We start from the raw sequence: 6,046 nt of genomic DNA, 5'->3' as shown, positions 1-6,046 counted from the left end.
AGCAAAAAGAATATTTAAAAAATACCTTTCTTGATTTCTATCTTTTTCTAAGTATCTTCCATCCATTACCCCACTCCTCTCATTCAATCCCCCCATTCTCCTTTCTCTATCCCCCCATCTCTTCAGGCAAACCCCCATGTCTTTCCCTTTTCCCCCACCAAGCTATATTTCCCCCTTCCCCCCCCCTCAAACCTCCCCCATTTCTCTGGACATATAGTCGTTACTTAACAAAGTTAGAGCACTCAGAGTGTATGTACATATACCAGCAACTATAAAGTTGCAAGCATTACACACAGACACACACACATACACACACACACACACACACACACACACAGAATAGCAAGCAGTCTCAAAAAAAGAGTGAGCAAGTAACAAGCAAAGGGCTTGAGGAGTGATGACCCTCCCCACCCCCCCAAATTCAAAATAACACCCCCACAGTTAGTTGTGCCTACTAGTGAGTAAGAATAAAATTACAAAAAACAAGTTTTCCAAAGTGGTAGACTTAGTCTGCTGCAAGCTAGGAGCATGAGAAAATAATATAATAGTAAAAAATAAAAAATATAATAATAAAAAAAAGATACTGTATAAAAAATTTACAAATATGACAAAAAACGTGATGATAATTTGAAAGATAATAAGTGATAACAATATAGAAAAAGTGTTAAAAAAATAGTTTTGAAAAAAAGTTTTAAAAAGTGATCATATTCTTGAAGCTGTTTCATTTTTTTAAAGGTAAGTTTAAATAATAATTTTTTTCTCTCCAAAAATGATTAATTTACTACTGCAGTAAATGTTAAATAAAAATTAATGATATATGTAGACATTGTTCAAAAACACTGTCAAAAATTTTGTAACAACACTTTTAATTTTTGAAAACAGAGACACTAATGGATCATTATCACTAGATTTTCATGCACTCTAATAAAGTAAAACTTGTAGCGGGCTAAAATAACGATAACACACATTACCTACCCTTCTGCTGAATGAACGAACTGACCATTAAACGAGTTCCATGTGAGCTAGCTAAATTGACGACAATTTTCCCCCTGTCATAATATCCACATATATTGTACATCCATTGATACTCTGAAAAAATCAATGTATGCTCTGCTAACCTGTTATAAAACTGCTTAAAATGCACGATAGCAAGATCAACATACTTTTGTCATAGAACTTTTAACATATCGAAAGTCTGCTAATTTTTTATATGCTCAAACAAAATCCTGTCAAAAATGCTTTCAAAACATCTACTTTAATCGACCAAGATACTGAAACAGTTTCTTTACAAGCCCAAGGAATCAAATTTTAAGTATCTTTCTCTTTCATAGAAAATTAATGAACATACAAAAAAAATATAAAGTATATACCTACCTACTTTAATTTCAACTAAATGATTCAAAAATATTTAAAAGTTTGAAAATGATAGCACTATTAAAAGATACCTTAAATATCCGAAAAGCTCTCTTTATACGATAATATGACCATATAGAAAAGGTAATTATATTACCTAATGATTTTGGTAAAAACGTATTTCTACAAGAAATTTTAAGAAGTAATTTTTTACAGTGTGCATAATTGATCATACCTTAAAATATTACATAGTGTTACATAGTAGGTTTTACAATATTAAAGAGAAATATACATATTTATTATATATGATCTACTTTTTTTTTACAATGGATTTAGAATATACGTGGATATTCTGACAGGGAAAATTTGTTGTCAATTTAAGTGCTATTTCCACTGTCATTTATTGGTCAGTTCGTTTATCCATTAGGAGGGGAGGGGATGGAGTTGAAGGGGGAATTCGTTTTTTCAGTTCGCTGTGTGTTTCACTTTTTTTTTAGAGAACATGAAAATCTGGTGTTGGATCCAAGGTAAAATATAACAACTTTTATTCCTATATTTTACTTTTTTTTATTGTGTACAAAACGTGATTTCTTTAACGTTTCGTATTTTTAAAAAAAATACTTGAATTTTTTTCCAGTAAGGCTACGAAACCGATTTTTATCAGCTGGATTATAACCGGTTCTCATACATACTGAAAAATCATTTTTATTATCGTATAGAAACTATTTTTCAAGAGTATTGAAATAAAATGTGCGATAAATAATTGTTCTTCCATATTATAGGTATTAACTTTTAAGGATCTAAAATATTTTTTCCATTATATATTAAAAGAAATAGCCCAAAAAGCAAAGGAAGGTTTTTTTCATTCAAGATATCAATTGGCAAAACCCTGTGTACGCTACAAAAATACAACTATTTTATATGTTGCTTTAATGACAGAATCAAAGATTAATAGTGTGATTCAATAAATTTATTTAAGACTTCCTAACGTACAGACAATGTATCTTAATGAGTAGCTGTGCTATTAATGTTATTAGGTAAACTCATATGCATATTTAATGAGATACAAAATAAGATATTGTCAATATATAATTGCTATTATAGAAGGTTACAGGGAGGGAGGGGACATTGGGCTGTTAAATACACTAGTCCCCAAAGGTATATAATAACTTTCATTAAGTTGAGTGCTTAAACGTTTCAACCACTAATTTTAGTCTACAAAAGAGGTAATATTGTGTATCATCATTGGGGATGTACATAAATTTATCGGCCATTGTCTTATCCCTTTAAATCCCTGAGAAGGACATGAATAATAATTATTGAGACAAAAATATATCTTCGTTTATAATTAGCTAGCTCTTATCCTATTATGACAAACAAAACTAACCCTCATGTGTATGAAATTCATTGTTGGACTTTATTATTGCATCCAACGTTCTTTCTTTAGTTGGCTAAATAACTTTATTAAATCTTGATTTGTTGATTCAAACTTTTCAACCATTGATTTTAATAAACATAAAAGGTAATTTTGTTTATCCAATTGTCTTATCCGATAAGATCCCCTTAAAACCAATAATTTATTAATAATTATATTTAATGATATTTCTTTATAATGAAAATGTTTGCTAATATGTCTCTGAAATCCCCTTACTTATATTATTGGTAAGAGGATTAATATAGTCATATTTTATCTGAAGGAAAATTTGCCTCCATTTTTGTGGATGTATTAATAATAATTGTAGAGCATAATGTAGATGATTATTTTCCTGTATGGCATCGAATTTATTTCTCTGAGCCGGTCATACTGAAAAATCCTGTATCGTATTATGGAGAATTTTCCACGAATAATGAAATAAAATTATATTATTAACCTGTTTTGTTGGCCCAGGGCTTTTGACCCTTGAGGTCAACAAAAGTGAATCCGTGGACAGCTATACATTTAACAAACGAAGCGATGAATAACTTTGACTAAAAAAATTGAGGCAAATAAGTTTTTCTTTAAGATTATATATAAACTGGCCTAAAATGGATATATTTACAGAGGAAAATTTGTCATCAATTTAGGTTACTTATATGGACGTTATATATTGGTCAGTTCGTTTATCCAGTAGGGGGGGGGGGGGTGGGATGTATCTTTATTTTAGCCAGCTGTGAGTATCACTTTATTAGAGCACACGAAAATCTCTAGAAACATCCAAATAATTATACATCGATTGACAGATTATTATTATTATTTGTTAATATGCACTTATACATATTATGACAAGTACAAAATTGTCCATGAGTAGCGCAGCCATAAGAAATAAGATGAAAATAAAAGTTTTTAACAGTTATTGTCAATAAACCAACTGATTATATCTGTCTGTCAATCCTATTATATAAAGTACTGAGGTTTTTTTTTCTTTATGAAGCTTAAGATTTTAATAACTACGAAATCGATTGAGTTCTGCATTATATAGAAGCTTGACATAGGTAATAGGATGGTTTTAGGCTACTTTGTTTTTAGGTTCAGGCCTTAAGGTAGTTTTAGGTCATTTTCTGTTCTTCCCTAACCTATCAGACACATAGCCCCATTATATTGAAGTATTTAAGAAAAAAGCAGACATTATGTGACTAACGGACGGACGGACACCCAGTTGATTTGAAGAAGCTACGCTTCCAATAAGGCATGTTTATTTGTGTCAGAAATAAAAGGAAAAAATAATATGCTGTTATTTTATCAACAAGAATTAGATTAGAATATTGGTCATAATGTTAATGTAAATATCAGGCAAATCAATTCATATGATATGTCAGTTATGGCCACATTTATTAAATGTCATATAGACATTGACAATATTCCAATGATATTGAAAGTCGAAGTAAAGCTTTAAAATTGACATGTTAAAATGATTATTATTTGCACAGAAGGTATTGTTGAACCCAAGGATCTAAAGGGATAAGACAATAGCCGACAAATTGATGATACACAAAATTACTGTAAATCGAATTAGTGGTTGAAACGTTTGAACACACTCAACTTAATTAACCAATCAATCAAAATTTATCAAAGTCCCTAAAGTTGTTAAGCCTACGATTAAGAAGACGTTGTTATAAATAATTAGGGACTAATATATTATATTTTTGGACAATTTTTTTTATTTAATTTTCCCATTACCCCATATTAAAAGATTTATAATAATAGGATATACTATATTAAGGAAAAAAGTTGTTTATATCATTACCTATCTTTTTTTTGAATAAAATTATATAAATAGCATATTTTTTTGGTCCAAAAATAAAGAAAGGGATAAAAATGTTATTTTTATTTGTCTGTCTGTAACGTTTCATTACATTGATTGGTCAGAGAGAGAGAGAGGGGACAATGGGATGTTTATTACACTGGTCCTCAAGGTTTTATAATAGCGTTTTCTTATTCGTTGGCTTAACAACTCTGGGGACTTTCAGTTGGATCATTAAGTTAAGTATACAAACGTTTTCAACCGTTAATTGTTATCTACAGAAGGGGCAATTTTAAGTATCATCATTAGGGATGTACATTAATTTATCGGTCATTGTCTTATCCCTTTAAATCCCTGTTAATTAGTGCCTAAACATTAAAATTGACTTGTCTTTTATCCATTATAGATGTTGTATGCATATTATTGCTGCGCTACTTTTGGACATATAATTATCATTATTAATGCACGTTTCAGGCAAAGATTTTTTTTCCGGTATTTTTCTGAAATCCAGTCAAAACACGATGCACGTGTTCAGGGACGTCCAAGCTCTTTTATTTTAAGTGGGGTGAAATGTAGGTTTTGAGGTGGGGTAATCTAATGTATTTAAAATTTTTTTGAGGAGGGTAAATTGATGGCTTTCAAAGTTTGAGTTGGGAGGTGGGGTAGGGTAAATAACCCCAATACCCACACCCTTGGGCGTCTATGCACGTGTTTTTGCACATTCCTTGGAATTTGGAGGAAATTTTATTTACAAGATTTGGTTTCATGGATTGTTGTTTCTTTAGCGCATACCTGGAGCTTTAAAGAGCCACTATATTGTACAACAACCAAGAAATCAATATGTATAGATGTGTAATACGAAACCGATTGAGTTCTCCATCTTAGGGAAGCTTTATATATGTCCCGGAATAGTTTTAGGCTATCTAATTTTAGATTTCAATTGGGGTTGTTTTAGGCTATTTTTTCAATCTTCGAATATGGAATCCCTTGATGCTAGCCACTAATCATCTATAATATCTAGCAATTGTAGTTAAGTATGGCCTAAGTAAAGTTTCGAATTTAATAAGTAAAAAATATTTTCTTTTTTGATGTTGTTGTGAAGAAGTATCCACGTCCAATTAGGAATTATGGATGAGAGAACTTTCCAGTCCTAAACGCGGGGTGTACATTCGATTCCGCACCAATGTAAGGTTGTTTCATATTAGAACAATAACTGTTTTAATTGCCTCACGTAGGTTTCTCTCATAGTGCATATAGTCCCAACTTACTTATTTTAAGATAAGGCAGTGAGGATGTAGTCATTTGTGAGTTTCTGTTGTTATATTATATCCGCGGGGTTATGCTACCTACCGCAAGGGGTTAGGCAAAATAAATAAGAAAGGGATTTTTGTATTTTTAGACTCTTGATGGTAAAGTACCACAATATCTGTAAGTGTTAATTGCTATTTTTTCTGTATGAAACTCTGTGCGGA

At 30.9% G+C, this 6,046-nt stretch overlaps 1 protein-coding gene across 2 annotated transcripts in view; it reads left to right on the top strand.

The window, feature by feature from the left end:
- The first annotated feature begins 236 nt into the window (after positions 1–236).
- The window catches only part of LOC145334131 (uncharacterized), a 147,562-nt gene continuing 141,752 nt past the window's right edge, over positions 237–6,046 (top strand). For both annotated transcript variants that reach the window (XM_080179431.1, XM_080179430.1), the window contains exon 1: positions 237–735. The gene's annotated coding sequence lies outside the window, so the exon portion shown is untranslated. The remainder of the gene's footprint in view (positions 736–6,046) is intronic.

The sequence above is a fragment of the Acartia tonsa genome, chromosome 12, assembly GCF_053477335.1.
Source record: "Acartia tonsa isolate MP-2025a chromosome 12, ASM5347733v1, whole genome shotgun sequence".
Classification (NCBI taxonomy): Eukaryota; Metazoa; Arthropoda; class Copepoda; order Calanoida; family Acartiidae; genus Acartia; species Acartia tonsa.
Note: the sequence above shows the minus strand (reverse complement) of the source record. Positions and strands in the feature narration are given on the sequence as shown.